Source organism: Chanodichthys erythropterus, chromosome 17 (assembly GCF_024489055.1).
Source record: "Chanodichthys erythropterus isolate Z2021 chromosome 17, ASM2448905v1, whole genome shotgun sequence".
NCBI lineage: Eukaryota > Metazoa > Chordata > Actinopteri > Cypriniformes > Xenocyprididae > Chanodichthys > Chanodichthys erythropterus.
This window is the reverse complement of record NC_090237.1, coordinates 11,725,905-11,747,731: the sequence shown is the minus strand read 5'-3', so window position 1 is coordinate 11,747,731 and position 21,827 is coordinate 11,725,905.

Genomic DNA, 21,827 nt, shown 5'->3' with positions numbered 1-21,827 from the left:
GGATCTGAACTGGCCTTTTTGCGGAGTGGATTCACTATTAGAATTTCGTTGTGAGCAGACGAAACTTCTTTTAAAAACATTAAAAATCTTAGTGGTTCCAAACTTTTGGCTGTACTGTATATATAGTGTTATTTTCAGTATTATTTATATGCTATTATAGTATTTATTAACATTTTGAATTGGGTTTTATTTTTATTTTAGTTTAAGTTTCAGTTATTCTACTTTTTTGTCATTTATATTTGTAAATTATTATTAAATGGTTGTAATAATTAAGTTATTAAACAAAATATTTATTAAATTATTGTAAACTATTTTTATTTCAGTTTTTGTTTTAGTTATTTTAGTACTTCAACTTATTTTCAGTTACTGTAGTTGCCAAAGCAATAGCAATCTACTATTTATATTGTATTTCATTTCAACGTTGATCATTCTGACATGACAGCAGCTTTAGACTACAAGAAATTTGAAAACAGATTTCTATTAGTTTAGGCTAATAGTCAGGGATTGTGATATAGGCAATTGGGTTTATTGTGTCTTGTAGAATATAGCAGAAAATAATCACAGTCTATTGATGCTTAATGAGTAATAATGGGTATAACCATATGCTGATCAGAACCACATGTTGCAGCCAGTTGAATCTGTGTTTGTGTTCTGTTTATGTGTATGTACTTGCATCTACTTTAAGATAAAAACATTACAGACACCCTAAACAGTCATTTTTATGTTTGTTTTAAGTAAACTGCTGCTGTGCATTACATGGCTGATGCAACACAGTGAACACATGGCCCTTGCTCTTGAACACACAGCCAAACTTTTGTAATATACAGCCTTTGGCCCAAATGGTGAAAAACACAATATGATTTTTGACAGATTTATCTTCATCACTTCGGCTAGAGAGAAACTACAGACAGATCTGAGAACAGGCCAAATGTGAGGATACCACGGCTCCTGTTACCCATAAATAAATAAATAAATTCCTCATATAGTACTGAAAAGAAGCTTAGCATTCAGTACAATCACTGAAATGACTTCTCTCATGCTGGTTTAAAACCTCGAACAACCCACAACAACATTTACATGATGAGAAATGATCGACACCCATTGTTATTGAAAAGTACTTTAGATAATGCCTCTAAGCATTCAGATTTGATTTGATATCTGACGTAGAGCTGCTGCAGCAGGCACCAAACTGCAGACACAAAAGAATTAGATCACTCCTGTGGGTGTGTGTAATGTTGATGGAGGAGCTTGGGGATGTTCAGTATTAAGGTTTGTATAGCGCTGAGTGCAGTGGGTTTATCAGAGTGCAATTTTCTGATATTTATTTAAATCAATTCAAACCTGTAGATTATTTTAGCCTCAGGTGTGCTGTCTTTACACTGCAAAGGATGTTTTTGAAACATTACCTATGGGTGGAGTAGGCAATTTCCTAGAGCCTCGGGCATAACTGTAACATCCCTATACGCTATAGTCCAACCAATCAAGACCGGCTGCAAAATATAGGCTTTTTGTCCATTGGAAATAGATGAATTGTCACTCACCTAATGAAACCAGTTAATGTCACTGTTTCAAAATGGGTCCCACTTTCTGAATGTGTGAAAAGATAGGGTATATGAAAATGCAAAAATGCAGCAGCTGACTGACTTTAGTTTAAGTCATTGAATTAAGATGGTGTCGAAACTTACACATCCTTCGGGGTCTGCGAAGCAGATTTTGCCTAGGGCCTCTGAATGTCTAGAACCAGCCCTGCGACCATCATGACAACAGCAACATTTAATTTATTAAATAAACATTTCTCCTGTACAGTACAGCAATGAGATCACATTGAGAGTAAAGAGTTGTGCAAATTTATTTTAACTTTTCAGGTTCTTAAATTAATCTGTTCTTCGGTTGCAAAATACTTTGCAACACATACTTCTTTTTTAATGAAAAAATATACCTTTAAAGAATGTACTTGATTGTGAACTAAATGTAATTTAGTGTCTGAAATATTTACATGTTAATTGCAAACATGTTTAAATGAAAATGTATTATAGATTGTTTTGTAAATGCAGTTAGCTTAACTTTAAAGTGCTTTTTGACCGACTTAAGTTGTACTTAAACACTTCTTAATCTCAAAAGAATTTCTCAAACTATTTCCAGATACCAAATTCTGCAATCAAATGCCAGTTTCTCAAATATAAACTTAAGCATTTCTTAAATATAAAATACTTCCATAATAACAACCTGAGATGCTATTCACGTTCATTTTAGAAGAATTTTAGGAGAAACATCTGAGATAAAGTTGATATCATGTGTGAGAACATTAAGTCTCCTGAGATAAGAGCAATAAAATTGAGTAACACTTTATTTCAATGATCTACTTTTGACATTCTACTAACTACAAGTAACTTTGCAACTCCACGTCAATTAAGTTTCATTAGAGTATTCGTAGACTGCCTGCTGAATGTCTTCTATCTGCTATGAGATCACTTTATTTTGATGCTCCCCTAACAGACATTCTACTCACGATAAGTAACTTTGCAACTTCATGTAACTTATTCTACTTACCCAAACTCTAACCCTAATCTAACAGTCTACTATAGTCTACTAATACTCTAATGAGAGTTAGTTGACGTGTAGTTGCCAAGTTACTTATAGTTAGTAGAATGTCTAAAGTGGACCATCGAAATAAAGTGTAACCCTAAAATTGTCTTCTGTTAGAGGTAACCTGAGGTGACTTCATGATAGCGATTTGTCATTCAGTGTTCCTCTGTGGAAATTAGTTGCTAATAGTGATTAATCAGAGCCATTTCTGATTGTTTGTGTTTGTGTGGCTGTTGAAAAGGTTTGATGTGACGTCCTTTTAGTGGAATATAAAAGAGAGCGTGTTGGATTAGGAAGCTATAGACTGGAAATTGATTTAAACTGTTGTAACACAGTGAGGACAGACACATGTGCCTCAAGCTTTTATATGTCAAAATAACTGCAAATAAAGGTGCTGAATGGGATAAAAGTATCCAGGAAATGAGATGTGAAGTGACGATGAAACAAAATGGATCACCACATTAAAAAATTATTCTTTTGTAAATCATAATTATGGCATATAAAGTCAAAATTATGAAATATGAAGTTATAATTATGAGATAAAAATTATAGGATAGTCATAAAAAAGTCAACTATTTCATAATTTTGATTTAGTATGTCAGTTTTTACATTTTATCTCAATTATGACATAGCATCTCATAATTTTGACTAATTTCACAAATGACTTTTTATCGTAATTTTTTACATATGTCATCATTTTTATCTTATGACAATTGTATGACTTCTCATAATTAGTCATATTTATGTCTTATGTCATAATTATGATTTACCAAAGCATGTGTTTTTTTTCTTATGTGGCGCAAATGGGCCTGTAGGTGGCAACATTTCTTGACAGCAAATTACTGTTACTGAATCATTCAATTCAGCTGATTCATTCATAAACACTAATTCATCGATCTTCTGATTCACCAATTTAGAAGTGAAAAAAGAAACTGTCTTACGAGTGAGTTATTGAATCATTTACTCGACCATTTCATTTATAAACACTGATTCATCAATCTTCTGATTCACCAATTTAGAAGTGAAATAAGAAACTGTCTTATGAGTGAGTTACTGAATCATTTACTTGACCAATTCATTCATAAACACTGATTCATCGATCTTCTGATTCACCAATTTAGAAGTGAAAAAAGAAACTGTCTTATGAGTGAGTTATTGAATCATTTACTCGACCATTTCATTTATAAACACTGATTCATCGATCTTCTGATTCACCAATTTAGAAGTGAAATAAGAAACTGTCTTATGAGTTACTGAATCATTTACTCGACCAATTCATTCATAAACACTGATTCATCGATTTTCTGATTCACCAATTTAGAAGTGAAAAAATAAACTGTCTTATGAGTGAGTTATTGAATCATTTACTCGACCATTTCATTTATAAACACTGATTCATCGATCTTCTGATTCACCAATTTAGAAGTGAAAAATGAAACTGTCTTATGAGTGAGTTATTGAATCATTTACTCGACCATTTCATTTATAAACACTGATTCATCGATCTTCTGATTCACCAATTTAGAAGTGAAAAAAGAAACTGTCTTATGAGTGAGTTATTGAATCATTTACTCAACCAATTAATTCAAAAACTCTGATTCATACAGGAACAAAACACACTGGTTATTTCCTTAGCTTTTTTGTGGAACTATTTTTGTTTATGGGCAATGTGATATTGTTGCGCACATATATTGTAATAAGTTACTTAATATTAACTTCTTGTATATTGAACTATAAAGCAATGTCACACTCACAATCGTGCTATTGGTCTGAATTATCAGTATTTTGCTATGGCCAAATCAAAACCGTGCTGATATTTGTAACAACAGCTGTCTTATTAATTTAATATTGCTTCATTAAAAACAGAAGCCCTATACACTATCCTGTTTGTTTTGGTGTCTAAAGTATTTTCACATGCTCAAAGCATAGTGTAAATACATTGTGATCCAGAATGTGAGTTTAGTGAATTCAGGTGCTCATCAGATATGAGGTTGGCCAGCTGTGTTACCTTATAGGCTACTGAAACTCTCAGACACGTCATGCATGCAATCATGGAAACAGGAAAACACAATAGTTAATTTATGGCAATGGTGACAAGGTCCAACAGGCAGCAGGTGTGCTGTGTAACATGCTGCCAGCAACGTTCCATTTATGAGTCTCTACGCCTATATTTCATAACCAAGTGCTGAAGTTAAGGGGCCAAGACTGATGTTGACTGAAGGGAGGAGGTCCCTCCTACACACACATGTTGAATCTATAAGCTTATTTTGGAATAATATATTGCGGTGGTTTTTAAGGTTCATTCGCAGGCTTCACAAAGTCACTGAAATGTGATTTGTCTGATGCCAAATGAACAAATGACCATCCTGAAACATCATTGTGCATGTCTGTAAGCCTCCCATTGCAGTTTTCTCTAAATTAAGAGCTGTCGCATGAAAGGGCTAACCATGTAACCTGTTGAATTTCAAGTAAATGACTCACATCAGCCAAGTCCCCATTGGGATTTAACCGTGTCCTCAATACAGTAATGAAAACATAAGTTATGTGTGGTTGAAGAGTTGTGTTTCACACGTTGTGACAATGAAACATAATCTCGATTGTTTAATCAGCCTGAACATTTTCACCACGGCACTGAATCACATGCAGAGATGAGGCCAGCTATATCAGCACTGCTGCAGCTGTGTGTCCACATGTGAGTGTGTGTGTGTGTGTGTGTGTGTGTGTGAGTGTGTGTGTGTCCCACTGAGTGGCTAGACAGCAAATCCCGCACTTGTCTGGGCTATAAGTACTCTTTAATCCAATAGTGGGAACATGATACAATAGACAGAAAAGTTTAATAAAAGTCCTACTTAAAAACTCAAACGAGAACTCTCAATATCTCAGTTGTTTCTCCTAGTCAGAAATTAGATTAAATAAATGGAGACGAAAGTCTTCTGCTTAGATGTGTCTCCTGAGAAAAAGGTCCTAGTAATCTCAAATAAGTTTCAGAAGAGGTTTTATTAATGTCTCAATCTATGCTGTCCTGCCCATATATGAGAAAAATCCCAAAAGAGAAAACGCCATTTTTGTGTGTGTGTCCCTTTAAATGCAAATGACCTGCTGCTGCTGCTGCTGCTCCCGGCTGCTTTCCAAAAGAGGGCGGAGCTTTAACAGCTCACGCTTCAGTTGCTCAACAACAACAAAGCTGGAGAATCTCACGCAGCCAAAATGACGATTGTCAGTAACGGTGTTCAGCCTTACATTGTTCAAACCGGAGTCTGACACTGATGGAGAGACTCAGGAAGAAGTTACAACTTTTAGAATGTAGAAGAAGAACTTGTAGAAACCAGGATACTTTTTATTTATTTTTTTTTTTTTCAGGATTCTTTGATGAATAGAGAGTTCAAAAGAACAGCATTTATTTAAAACAGGAATCTTTTGTAACATTATATATCTTTTCTGTCCTTTTTTTTATCAAATTAATGCATCCTTGCTGAATAGAAGTAGTAATTTCTTACAGTGGCATATACCACAGCTATAGAAACTAATTTTTAACAATCTATTTATATTATAATTAGTGAAATAAATGTTATTATTAGTATTATACATGTTTAGTAACATTTTACTATTATATTTTAAACTATTTTGTTCTTGTCATTGTCTGTGTCTTGTCATTGTATTGTACAGTGACAATAATTAACAGAACTTTCATTCATTTTAAAGTTATTTTCATGTAAACAGATGGAATCCGAGTTTAATATGACACCTGGGGCCCGTTCTTCGTACGTCGCTAACTCAGTTAGCTGGATTTGATTGTTGACGATTTGGCATGATCTTAGATCGTTTGGTTCTTCGAAGCTCATCCTAGACTTGCTGTCATAGCAACAGGTCCGTAAGCTCAAACCTGCTCGGGAGCAGGCTTATTTCATGTAAACAGGATTAGATTGCATCTTTTTAAGCGGAGGTGGTGTTTAAAGTCTGTCCCAGCCTCTGCTACTTTCCCACAAGAGTACCCTAATGTAAACCAGGGACAATAATAATGATTTAAAAATAAATGTGCAAATAACACTATAATGCTGTGTAGTGTCATAATATAGACACCGACAGTTTTACTCTGTGAGAGATTCATTTGTGAGGGAATAATTACGTAATATTTTTTATTGGAGTTTTACACACATGAGGTATACAGATGTCTATGCCATACATGCATTTGAACGATTTGAACCGCGACATATATTATGGGAGTGGCTTGATGAAGCGCAGGAAATGCAGATAACTTGATCTTGACCCTTAAGAAACTTTAATTAATGCTGTCAAATATGCTTCAAAGGTAAATTAGTTGCTAATTACAACATTGAAATAAAAAATTGAATGTACAAATAATAAAAATTGTGAATATAGCCTAAATAATTGGGTAATCATGTAAAAAAAAAAAAAAAAATAGTGCACATTTCATTTATCTAACATTTATGTCATTCTTCTGTCATTTATTCGCTTGGCTGTTTCCTTATAAATATCTAGAAATTCGTCAAGTTTTTCGTCAGGTGTCTTTTCTCATTCTATGATGTCATTACATCGCCGTCTTGACTCCAGCCAATCGCTGCATTTCTGATCAATGTTTCTACTATTGATACATATCCCCTTTTAAGCCAATACATGAACGCACAATTATCTCAGATAACTCAATCCAGCGATACTAATCATACACAACAGGTGTGTTTGAAGAACCCAATTAGCCGGATCATGATTAGCACGATTATCATCTTGGATGTGTCTTTTGATCTCGGATGTAATAAGCAACGTACGAAGAACGGGCCCCAGAAATGACACAGATTAGGTAAATGTGAAAACTTTGAACATATTTAATTAATGTCACAGATTAAATAAAATTAAATCAATATTCTATATTAACCTAAAATGATTGGTTAAAATTTGCATGTAACTAAAAGCTGGTAATTTGTAAAATGTTGGCAATAATGAACATTTCAATGTCAATACTAAACTAGCAGTATCCAAATTCATTTTTATGTATCTGTAATGGTTAATCCACACCAGTATGTGTAAACTCTTTAGTCACAGTAGTGTTTCTCTAATACTAAAATATAATTATTGTTGGGATTTAATGGATTCAAAGAGTCACACAAAAGTTTCATCAAAAGCGAGTCTTTGGGAATAACTAGAAACTATTTGGAAGTCAATAACAACAGAGACTGTGGAAAACATACATAAAACATAAACATAAAAAAACAATGCCAGCTAGAATGCAAGCTGTTATCAAGGCCAAAGGAGGCCATACAAAAAAAAAAATAAAAAAATAAAAAAATAAATATATATTTTTTTTTATTTTTGGGGGGGGGGGTAGTTGTTTCAATTTGTTATATGTCTAATAAATCAGTGGTTCCCAAAGTGGGGGTCGCAAGACATTGAGGGAGGGGTCAAGAGATAATTTCCAGAAATAAAAGCTCCCTGTCAGGGTTCTGCCCTGGCAGCCTTGTCTGTGTTGTCTTTGTTTAATGTCTCTATGTTTGTGTTATTTGTCAGCACATGGCTTTGTCTTTGTTTGTGTTTGCCATGTGCTCCTCTTGTCCTGCCTCCTAGTTTGGTTTCACCACGCCCCCTTGTTTAGTCCTGTCTAGTCCTCGTTTCACTAATTGTGCTCACCTGAACCTTGTGTGCTTTGGTCCCTTTTATATTGTGCTTCCTTCCCTCATGTCTTTGCTGGTTTGTTGTGTGTTCACCGTGTGTATTGTGCTCATAGATCCTGTCATTCAGTGATTAGATTTAGCTTCCCTTATTATTACTTTCTTTCTTGATAAATTCCTTATTTTGCTCTAGTTCTCCAAAGCTTAATTTTTTGGTTTCTTTTGTTTTTGAACTAATCCTTTGTTTATTTTAGTTTCATGCAAGGGTGTTCTCTTGCTTTATTTTGTGTTTGCTAGTTTCAATCATTTACTTTTATTTTGTTTCTCTAGCCTTAGTTTTTTGCTTCAGAATTCATTGCCTCATGTTTTATTTTATTAACCCTCTCTTGTGCCTTGCCTGTTTGTCTTGTGTCTTGTCTATTGTTTGAGTCTTGTCTGTTCCTGCCCTCATCTGCCCAGTATCCTGAGTTTCCTGGCCACTGACTCCTCTGCCTGGCAGCAAGGACCTAAACAGCAGTCAACTCTCTTGTCAAGCCTCTGGTTCTGTCTTCACCAACTTGGACTGTGTCAGTGGTCATCAACCCTGCCTGTCGTTGTGTCGTCTGCCCTGCCCTGCTGTTTGACTGGTTCACGCCTATATCTCCCTGTTGTGCGCTGTCTTTAGTGTTGTTAATAAATCCCTTTATTGCTCATTCTGCGCCTGAGTCCTCACTCCTGCAAAACCCTGACACTCCCAACCCAAACGCAGCCGAACCAGAAATGAGCTCCCCGGTGAACGCCAGCAGCGTCCTTATAAAGACCACGCCTCTTCTGAACCACCAATAGAGAGAGGAGAGATCATCATTGGACAACCTATTGGAGCACAGGCAAAGCAAAAGGAAAAGGAAAAAGACACATACCAAATACAAGAACGCAGGTCGTAACAGATTAGAAATAGCATATTTTATGAATAAATGTAACAAAATACTAAAAATATTAGTTCAATTAAAAACAAAAACCATGCAAATAAAAAAAGCCATCATTTGGATTTTCTCTCCGTCAACCCACCTCCTCCCCAGCTCCTCCTTAAACTTGTTTAACTTAATCAGTGTCATTCTGTTGTCATTGATATATGCTCTGTTCTCAATAGGGGGATTTTGTGCTGCTCTCCCAGTTAAAAAATGGGAGGTTGTCCCCAGAAGCTGCTGCTGTTCCCGGTCTTGGCTTTCATGGAGCTCATGAAAAGGACAGGGAATTTAGAACAGAGCCATACCGCCAAATGTAATTTTTGCAAAATATGGCAATAAAAAATTGACAAAATTGTCTCTTGTAATTTTTGACTTAAGTGGTGCTGACTGAACTATAATAAATATAATTTGTGTCTCTTATTTCTCTGAAAGGAGTAAAATTTGAAACCATCTTATGTAAGTCATATATGAGATCTTTATATTCAGTTAAGCATTCTGTGTAATACTTAATCCACAAGTTAAAAGTGAATCCACAAGTAAATATTTTATCTTTTGAAAAATACAGTTAAATTTAATTTCACATCTTTCATGTCCACTGACAAGTGCCGTCTCTTCTGCCAGTGACTCATCCTAATGATTTGACGTTCTGGTTTCTCCAAGTCTATAAATATACCCCCTTAGCAGTGACATCATCATGACAAGTCTCATTCACCGCAACCAACAGGCCAAAAGCTGCAGTCCATTTTGAACCTGTGCCTAAGGTGAATGCTAACATAGTTAATGAGGGGTTCAGAGACAGTAGCAGTGGCTCATGTACTCTGTACGCCTCAAAGAACGGTGCAAAGAACACCAGTAGCCTGCGAGATCGCACATGAGGTGTTAGCCCAGACCCTCCGTGCGCTCTTCCAGTGTTTAATTGGGTGAATTGTAACCGGCTTATCTCTCCATAGCAGAGAGCTCATTACCAGCATGCTGCAGTCGCTAGCATTCGCCTCAGTGCCGTGTCAGGCAGAGTGCCACCTCCACCCACTAGACTGGCCCTTATGTAAATTAATTAACTCCTGAAGTAATTATGAATGCTTCTGCACACTCTGCCACGATGCACCACATCAGCAGCAGCAGCGGATTGGCTGTGTGAGTGTGTTTAGTGAGGCCTGTTTTCTGGCTGACACATAGGATAAAGCTAGTTGATGTCACTGGTTAAATGAGCTTAGTGTATAGTCGTCATTAAGATAAGTGGTTGGAACGAGCTCTTTAAAGGCGGGCACCCTGTTCTGAAGCTGAATCTGTGAAGATGCTTAGCCATGCATCACTTAAGTCTTTACATGATTATTTAATGCATTTATGACCCAGAAATGTCTTTCCTTACAAAATTAAGTTATATGGTTTGTTTAATATTGGTACTATAGAATTAAATTCCCTTAAAATACACTTTTAATACTTATTTCATTTGTCTAATACCAGTCCAAAAGTGAAAAAAAAAATTAATGGAGAATATTAATTTCTTTCTATGCATTATCATAAACAAATGTTATTTATCCCATATCCCAAATCATCATTGACTGTGATCCAAATGGTGATCCAAATGACCAACTTTGTCTTGCTAAGGCTTATTTCATAGCTAGATTTTTATGTATCCTAAACATAAAATTAAATAATATTATTTATCACACCACTACCTTAACCATTCCATTTACGTCACTCACTATGACTCTGTTACCCTCCATTTGTCATTTAACCCTCTGTCTGTCAGCACTGTTGAGTTCACAGTTCAGATTTTACCCTGGCAATTTTGTGATCTAGGATTACAACTTCCTGCCCTATTCATATCCTGCTAGTGGAGCGGAATGAGTCTACCAGCCTGCAAACCTGCTGCACGTTTGCTGGCGAGCGGGACAGTTTCCCTGTCAGCAGCAGATGCCCAGTCCTGAGCTATCGCTAACAGCACCTGTCTTTGCTGAGCTACACAAGTGCCTGTGATCTACAGACCACCATGAGCTGGGAAACCGCACTGATCTCTCTGAGATTTCACTGACTCAGTGTCATTCCATTACACAAGTCCATCCAATCTGATCTTCAGAGAGGAGAATGATTGCTTTAGCTTCGTCTTACTTAGGCACTTCTTACTGACATGGGTGATAAAGCTTCAAAAGTTGTCCACTCAGCTTTCCTGTCTATTCGCAGCGGCCCCCACAGTTCTCTGAAGTGCAGGATGTGTGCCGCGGAGAATGAGTGTTTATTAGATTCTCTCCACGTTAAAGCGCACTTCATCAATCACTCACTTCCTGTGCTCAGGTTCTGCAGCCCCACCGGACCTCTCGAGACTTCCTGAATGGTCCTGATTGCAGGAAGGCACATTAACTTCACTCAGCACATACAGACGTAATTTGATGATATACTCAGATGTGTATCTGATACTTCATATTGGAATATGAAACAATACTTCATATTGTCTCAAACAAGTTCGCCTCTGCTGGTAGAAACTGTAACTGCACTGTTATGGAGGCACAAGGCGTCTTTCTCCACTGTTGGCCAGACTGTAAAACCGAACAAATACCTTTAACTACATGAAATGAGTTCATTTCACTCAAATATTATTGAAAGTTCAATGTACTTTATAGAAAAATGTTATGTGACCTAAATAACTGATTATAGTAAGCTGAACTTAAAATGAATGCGTTGCAGTAGATCTAGTTTGCAGCGTGCTTTGTATCGGACTGTATAAGGAGAAAAGTTTTAGTTAAATCATGGCCACGAATTAAGAATTTGTTCCCTTGTTTTAGGAAATCGTGGCCACGTTAAACTACTTTGTTTCCTCGTTTTGAGTCAACTAAAACAAGGGAACAAAATATTACAACATGGCCATTATTTAATAAATCGAGCGAACAAATTATTAGGCTTTATCGTGCAAACTAGGGGTGTAACGGTACACGTATTTGTACCGAACCGTTTCGGTACAGGGCTTTCGGTATGGTGCACGTGTGTACCGAAGCATTACATTGCAACCAATATTCACCACCAATAACCGCAATAAGCTCTGCGTTTTGTTACTTTCGATAAGAAACAAAGTGTCATCCTTCAAACTCTGTCCACGAAATCATGAAGTTTAAACAGAAAATGCCATTTTGATGTGCTTTGATGTGGGGTGACAGATCACTTTACAGGCGCTTCGGTTCAACCGGCAGCGCGAGCGCGGAGCGCAAGTGAATGTGTTCATCTCTTCCTCCTTAATACTAGTTACAGAATAAACATGAAAGAACATCTGAAGGTATGTTGCAAGATTCAGTACAACTTACTGAAACGGTCATATCTCATGTAATCGCTCATTCAGTGTTTCAACGGTGAAAGCGTCCGTATTCAACAATATGTCATGATGCATTTACCTCAGAAAAGCCATTCAGTGTTCACAGCTTGTTAGTTCGCTAGAGAAATGAACTCTTTCGCTTAATATATGCACTGTATTAGCCAATATCTTCATTATTTTACTTAATCTTTTAGTGATATCCTGATTAGGCTATTTAATGTATGTTTAAATAAATCTGATGTTAAAATAACAGCCACTGTGTAGAAATGATTATATTTCAACAACGAATTGGAGTAAAAACATTTAGAAGTTAATGCAAAAACTGCCTTAGGTGCAGCTTACAGGTTTGCATAAAATTTGTTATTTGAGTGTTGATTATTTTATCTAAAAATAAAAAGCAATTGAATTTAGGCTAATAGTTTGGGCTTCTTTCAAGTTAGGGCTCCCTAAATAGTTTATAGCATTAGCAGAGATCGTTTTTTTTATCCTTAAGAAACTTTTAGTTTTAATTTAATTTAATATATTTAAAGACAAAAACACAATTCGTTCAGTAAACCTCTGTTTAATAATAAAAAAAAAAAGCAATTTTATGTTTAGTTTTCTCTCCACCTGCTGTAACGAAAACTGTACCGAACCGTGACTTCAAAACCGAGGTACGTACCGAACCGTGAGTTTTGTGTACCGTTACACCCCTAGTGCAAACGATTACTTAAAACGAGGGAATGCATTAGTAAAACGTACAAATGTACTAGTAAGTCTTAATATTTCAAATAAACTACAATTAACATGTTTGTGTAGTGCAAAAGCAAAATTGTTACTAACTTAATCTTTCTAAAAAAAAAAATAAAATTTGTGTTTACAGAGCATTGAAAATGCTAATGGACAGGTGTTATGGACCTCCTTGGTCTGAAATGACAATAACAATCATATGTCTTCACCTCCATTCTAGTAGGCCATTATAATGCTTATAGGATTAAAGGGTGATCAAGTTCATTTTCTCTCTGAGTGGACAAAGACTCAGAGAACATACAAACACACACAATATACACACTCACACACACTATGACTCACTTGTCAGCTTATATTAAGGCACACAGATTTTCTGCCTGGTAATGAGTGAGTAACATGCAACATTCACACTCCAGCCTCACTGACCCTGAGGGACATCTATAAAGTTGAGATCACAATGCTTGTGTTCTCAAATAAGTTTCAAGCACGCAAACCCAGAGGAGTTTTTCTTTTTCAACAAGAATTAATCTCAGGAGGTCATCAGATTTATTTTACATTTATTTTCATGAGGTCTGCATTGTTAGAAAAAGTTATTTTCTGACAGTAAATATTAAATAAACATCTAAATTACATAGACAACAATTAAGAGGTAACAGGGTTGAAAGAAATACTTCTATTCAGCATTGATACAAAATGACAGTAAAGACATTTATGATGTTACATAAGATTTCTATTTAAAAAATAAATGCTGTTCTTTTGAACTTTGTGTTAAAAAAATAATGATTTCCACAAAAATTTGAAGCAGCGCAACTATGTTCATCATTGATTAGAATCAGAAATAATTCCTGAGAACCAATTCAGCATATCAGATGGATTTCATGTGGCACTGAATACTGGAGTAAGGGATTGTTCACACAAAATGCGTTTTTTCCATTCCACTGCACTACACTTCCATTGTTTTTCAATGGAAACACGTGCTAGACAGACATGTTTGATCATTAAACTGGAGACATTTGCAGTATCTAAAAACACAGTGTTCAAGTTAAAGAGTTAGTTTACCCAAAAATTTAATTTCTGTCATTAATTACTCACCCTCATGTTGTCCCAAACCCATAAGACCTTTGTTCATCTTTGGATATTAAGATAATAAGATATTTTTGATGAAATCTGAGGGTTTCTGAACTACACCCAGCAACATCATTGCACCTTTTGAGGTCCAGAAAGGCAGTAAAAATATTGTTAAAATAGTCCATGTGACTACAGTGGTTCAACCTTAATATTATGAAGGGACGAGAATACTTTTTTGTCTGCAAAGACAAAACAAAAATAATGACTTTATTCAACAATTTCTTCTCTTCTATGTCAGTCTCCTATGCAGTTGATGTTGTACACTCAGTGCAGCGCTTCCAGGTTCGCCGACTCATTATTGGCCGGCTCTGGCATCAGCATCACACGCACACGTAGCTTATAACATACAACATGTCAAGAAATAATATCAAAAAGGAAAAGAAAAAGAGAACAAATTACAACAAATAAAACAGAATGTCAGGAGGAAGTAAATATAAAAGTTCAAAGCAAAGATAGAAAATATACATATACACACATATATATATATATATATATATATATATATATATATATACATACACAAATACATACATATACACAGTGCTCAGCGTAAATGAGTACACCCCCTTTGAAAAGTAAGATTTTAAACAATATCTCATTGAACACAAAAACAAAATGAGTACACCCCACTGAAAGTCTCTGGAGCAAAGCTAAATTTTAGACTACAAATGTCTAATTTGAACAAGAATTCAACCACAGGTGAGTCTAATTATTCATTACACAGGTGACCAGCAGACAGGTGACTATAAAAGGGTGTTAAAACCCCTTCCCATTTCATGCTGTCAGCAATGGTATCACATGAAAGAGAAATGGCCTGAGAAAGAAAATAATTTCTTTACACCAGAAAGGTGAAGGCTACAAGAAGATCAGCAAAGCTTTATTTATCAGTCAGAATACTGTAGCAAAAGTGGTACAAAAAAAAAAAATGGAACTGCAATCATCTCACAGAGACGTCCAGGTCGTCCATGGAAGTTAACGCCTCGACAGGAGCGTCTTCTGATGACAAGGGTTGAAGAAAATCGGCATGCACGTTCACTTTAGTTATCTAAAGAAGTAGAAAGCCAAACTGGGGTGACTATTTCCCTTGCAGATGAATGGCATGCGTGGGTGCCGTCCACGAAAGAAGCATTTCCTAAAACCCAGGCACAAGAAAAAACGGCCTAGAGTTTGCCAGGGCCCATGCTGACAAAGATGAAGACTACTGGGACTCTGGAGAGATGAGACCAAGATTAACGTTTTTGGAACTGATGGCTTTAAAACTGTATGGCGTCGCAAAGGTGAGGAATACAACGAAAAATGCATGGTGTCTACAGTGAATCATGGTGGTGGCAGTGTCTTTATGTGGGGCTGCATGAGTGCTGCTGGTGCATTTCATTGATGGCATCATTAATTCATAGATGTACTGCTCTTTACTGAAAGAGAAGATGCTACCATCACTCCGTGCCCTTGGTCATCGTGCACTTTTCCAACATGACAATCATCCTAAACACACATCTAAGGCCACTGTTGGATATTTGAAGAAGAACAGGGTGAATGTAATTCAGTGGCTCCTGATCTGAACCCAATCGAACACCAATGGTGAATTCTGAAGAGACAAGTTGAGCATCACTCTCCATCCAGCATCCAATCTCTAAAAGAAATCATTCTTGAAGAATGGAAAAAGATAGATGTTGCAAAATGTCGCCAACTTGTTCATTCCATGCCTAGAAGACTTGGTGCGGTCATTAAAAATCATGGAGACCATACAAAGTACCAGATGTAGTAGTTTTTGTTGTGGGGTGTACTCATTTTTGCATCACCCTAATTTGAGTAAAACTGAAAAATATGTAATCTAAGTTATATTATTAACCTTACTTTCATGTTATAGGTTAAACAGATGTTATATAAAACTTAGTCAGCATTTTGGAAATTGTTTTTGTGTTCATTGAGATCGTTTAAAATGTTACTTTTCAAAGGAGGTGTACTCATTTATGCTGAGCACTGTACATAAAAATCAAATAAATGTATTATAAAGCTCCCAAGCTTTCAAAGTTCTTAAAGCTTTCTTGTTTAAAGAGTCTGATACTGTCAATATAGATATTTCAGTTAACAAAATCATAAAATTTGGTTTCTTATTGGTAAATTTGCACTTATAAATGTGAAATATGGTTAACAATATAAGTGAACCACTGCAGTCACATGGACTATTTTAACAATGTCTTTAATGCCTTTCTGGACCTCAAAAGGTGCAATGACTTTGTTGCCTATGTGTGGTTCAGAAACCCTTGGATTTCATCAAAAATCTTCTTAATCTTCTTAATCTGAGGATGAACGAATGTCTTACGTGTGTGGAAGGACTTGAGAGTGAGAACTTTATGACAGAAATTTCATTTTTGGGTGAACTAATCCTTTAAAAGAAGATAAACTTTTAAAAAACGCACTTTTTTTTTTGTTCCACAAAAACGCTTTCTGTGAACCGGTCCTAATTCAGAAAATTCAGTTTTGCATCACAGGAATAAGTTACTTTTTAAAAATATAATAAAATGGAAAACATATATTTTAAATTGAAATAATATTTCAAATGGCTGTTTTACTATATTTTTAAATGCAAATAAATGCAGCCTCAGTGAGAATAAAAGACTTCTTTAAAAAAAAAATTTTTTAAAAACTGTTCAATTGTGAACAATAGTAAAAAATCAAATATATATGCACACACACATACACCACTTAAAACCCTTTTATGTATCTGAAGCAGAAAGAGGGGCTGAGTTTGAGACTATGAGTTTTTGCCAACTGCCTGAAGGATCTGACTGAATGCACTGACTGGCAGCCTTGGCAGCAAACGCCACCTACTTGAGCACATACCTAAAGCTCCTCCAAATCCTCCTGAGGCAGAAAGCCCAGAATCCATGGACACAGCATCTCATCACATCATCAATACACAGATCACAACCTATATGGATTAAAATGCAAAGCAACCATTTTTATTTTATTTAAATATCCCCCTACCATAAGAAAATGCAGCACTGATAAGAATGATCAACACTGGAGAGCAATATCTGTGTATCTCTAAATGCATCTTCTCTCCCTCCATGCAGTCTCTCTCACTGCACTCTAATTCATCAGAATTGTCTCTGGAGCACAGCCAAGTCCTTCGGGTAATGCTGTTGCAAGCTTCACTACACATCATTTTTTATCTGTATTTTAGTTTTTCAGAAGAAGCACGGGGAAAGAAAGAAAAATAATGTGTGGAAAATTGCTATACATGGGGGAGGGAGGGGGTTTAGTGCTGAGATTGCAGTTGACGTGAATGTTTCCAAAAGGCTCTGGGATGTATGGCCATTATTAAGGGTAATAAATGATGTAGTTTTTGGTGGATTGCAGCTTTATTTCAGAGAAATTGGCCTGAAGCTTAAAAACAGAACTGCCAAGAAAATGAGTGTTTGGCAAAATGAAGTTAATGCCTTTTGGGGCTTTAATGTTTCTGTATTTTATTCATAAAGCAGTTCAAAGGCAAATCTTCATCACACCGTCAGCGCTTATCGAGTGTGCTACATAACTGATTGATGAATGCTACACTAAATACAGCAGATGTCAGAAACTATGGTAGAAAAACAACACTGAACATCTTTTCTACTACAGTTATGAGCACCATTTTTAAAATGCACATGGCTTTACATGAAGTGGTTTGACAGAGAGATTCACTTTCATCAATTAATCTTCTACATTTATTCATTCTGAGTGCAAGATCAATCTCAAAGCATTCAAAAGCTATGAGTCAGAATTGCAGGGCGTAAAGGTGCATCTAAATATGCCAGTAAATGTCCAGCCTCTGCTCAGCATGAATCAGTTCACCACAGTGGCCCATTTCACTGTCACTGATTAGATTTGCTCATCAGTTACAGCTGACTAGAGAGGGACAGGTAAATCTGCAACTGTCACTTACTGTCATCATACAATTTTTCCCTGTCATTTCCCTCTATTTGCTAGATAGGACACACACACAAAGCAAAGCTGAAAATGTTCTAATGTTGACTGAATGATGATTTTAATTTTATCAATGCTGAAAACAGTGCTGTTTAATATTTTTGTGGAAACTGATACATTTTCTTTGATAAATGGAAAGTTCAGAAACAACATTCATTTAAAGGTACACTATGTAACTTGTGGCCCTCTAGCAGTTAAAAAACAAAACTGCATGCTTTTTGCGGAAGAACATTGTTTTGGTTGTGCTTCGGCTCTGCGTGACTGTGCGGATGAATATGGTTATCCTACTGGTCATAAAACATTCACTACTAGGCATAAGAGATATAACCAGTTTAGATGGAAAGTATCTCAAGCTGACTAGCTGAAGATGTTACTGTAGCTTTACCCATTAATAGAAACAGTACTTAATACAACACTACAACAACCATAATAAAATTACCCTTCACAATAGATAATGCTTTACAATGAACTCTGTTAGAGAAGTACATATGACAAATTAAATGTTCAATAAAATACCTTACTAAACGCATCTTTACGTCGCTTAAACAACATTTCAAATCCCTCAGTTCTCGCAGTCTCTGAAAAGCCAAGCAACGTTGATTCTCCTTTTAATACAAGCTCTGTCTCATTCCCTTTTTGCCAGCAGACTCTCCTCTGTTCTGCATTTTTAAAAAAGGGTGATTCCCCAGTTGTTGGAAATTTAGGGGCCGTTTACACAACTCCGTTTTGAACTAAAACTCAAAACTTTTTAATGCGTTTTGGCCATTCTTATACACAACAATGGTGTTTTTTAGGGCCTAAAAATGCAAACATTTGAGTTTTTGTAAACTACAAAAATGTGAATTTGTGAAAACGGTGGTGTAATGCGCATGCTTATTATGTGTTCAGTCTATATGCATGTAGTGTTTCTTTACAAAGTGACATCGCCAGCTACTGGCCTGGCATGAATAATACCAAAGTCCCTTTAAGAAAAGTCATTTCATTCGGCTGCCATCTTTGAAACGCCTCTCGGGCATCCTGGGCATCATGCCCTATCTCTTTGAATGGGGAAACATCAAATTCTCCAAAACTGTTCACCAACCTTACGATTACATTTCATATTTGAAATCACCAATGAAATCTGACAACCGCTGTCTTATAAATGTTTTATCCAAACGCTCGAATCATGACAAAATGTATTTTTTAGGCTGGATCAAGCTAATTCGCATGCGCAGACCTAAATGCGTGTCTCTTCTGCCATGTTTTAGAGGCGCGCGTCTGACTGTTTCTATAGAAACCGGTGCTTCTAACGGCTGCTGCAGTGACGTGATGACTTTACCAGTCAGCGATTGGCTCTTATTTAGAAGGCGGGACTTATTCCGCGTTACACTTTCTCCCATTCAAAACAATACGAGTGACACGTCTTGTGTTATTCTATAGTCTTTGATAATACACCGTTTTTTAGTCATTTTCACAGATCTGTGTGAACGGGGATAGTTTTGACAATGTTGTCATCTGTACGCAAAAAAACACAAGGGTTTTAGTACATTGATGATGTGTAAATGTACCCTAAACGTGCTCAATGTCAACCTTTTCCATGTTAACTTTTCCGTATTTACGGATATAATGAGTCACACATGGGCAAGTGACTTATGTATGAAATTCCCCATGAAATCCATCCCACCTGGTCTACAATATAAACACGACAGATAGATAAAAAGATGTTCCCTTAGCAAGGGGATCATCATATTTAGGGGTCCTTGGCAAAAGTTTGAAAACCACTGCAACAGGGGTGCTATTCTTCAGAAATACACCCCCACATCCATTCCAGGGGGGTTAAGAAGTTTGTATCAGACCTGAAATAAGTTAAACAGAACTTTGCCTAAATCAGAAAATAAGGCTTTAATTGTTGCTAATAGAAGGACAGCCTATATGGCAATGCTAATAAGTTTGTTTGTATGTATGTGTGTCCCTTCTCTAAAGGCAGGGTGCATATGCCCCCCAGGAAGAGGGGCTGGGGGTGAGGGGTCAGCGGCGGCCAGCTGGTTGGAAGGCCTTTCATTGATGGAGCACTTTGTCCATCTGCAGGCTGAAATCAATCTGCCTGCATGCTGGCGAACAGCAGATCAGGTTACGTCACAGCCTCCTGCCCTGTGGCTCCCAACACCTTGTGCTTATTGTGAGAGCTCTGTGGGTGGCGAGAACTACTGGAACAGGCTCGAATCTGCAAACAGTTCTGTTTGAGCAGACAAACTTTATTGGCCCGGGAGAAGAGGATGATATTGTGGAGATCGTGTGCTCAAGGCCTGCTGTTGGATGGGTCTGTTTGTCTCTGGGGCCATGTGAATATGTCACTTTCGACCCCTTCACGAGGAATATGGGTAATGGCTGATTAAAGGGAGGGGTTTGTCACCTCTACTGCCCTTCTTCTCAAATCATTCAATTTCTACATAGAGCTCCTAACTACAACCTCAGCAGCTCTCTATAAGCCCAGACCCCCCTATTTATCATGCTGAAATTTACACCCCCTCAGGGCCATTAGAGTCTTATGGTGCGATTTCTCACTGGTGCTTGACATATCACTTATTGAGTGCATCAAGTATCTCACAGATAAAATCAGCTGACACAGGTCATGTAAGCAGAGATGCCGAGCGCAATGAACGGCAATCAGGCACATTTCTTTTGTTTCACTCTTTTCTTGCTTTGACATCTGATATCAGAGGAGTTCTGCATCGTTTGTTTTACTCTGTCATGCTGTAATGGAACAACAATAAAAAGTTTTTTTTCTTTCAAAGAAATGAATAGTTTTATTAAGCAAAAACATATTAAAATTAATCAAAAGCAAACAGTGGGCCAGAGATGTGTTACATTTCCTGAGTTTGGAAAAAAATAAGACTTAAAGGGATAGTTCACCCAAAAATGAAAATTTGATGTTTATCTGCTTACCCCCAGGGCATCCAAGATGTAGAGGACTTTTTTTCTTCAGTCGAACGCAAATTATGATTTTTAACGGCAACCGCTGCCGTCTGTCAGTCAAATAATAGAAGTGATTGGGAACTTGAACAATAAGAGTCAAAAAAACTTCCATAGACAAATCCAAATTAAACCCTGCGGCTCGTGACGGCACATTGATGTCCTAAGACATGAAACGATCGGTTTGTGCGAGAAACCGAACAGTATTTATATAATTTTTTACCTATAATACACCACTATGTCGAACTTCGTTCAGCTTCCGGCTAGTGAGGTCTGATCGCGCTCTGACAGCGGAAGCGATGTCTCGCGCTCATTGAAGTATATGGGCGAGACATCACTTCCGTCAACAGAACGCGTTTTTTGACCTCACTAACAGGAAGCTGAACGAAGTTGGACATAGTGGTGTATTAGAGGTAAAAATTATATAAATAATGTTCGGTTTCTCGCACAAACCGATCGTTTCGTGTCTTAGGACATTAATGTGTCGTCACGAGCCGCTGGTTTTAATTTTGATTTGTCTAAGCAAGTTTTATTTACTGTTATAGTTGAAGTTCCCAATCACTGCTATTATTTGACTGATAGATGGCAGCGGTT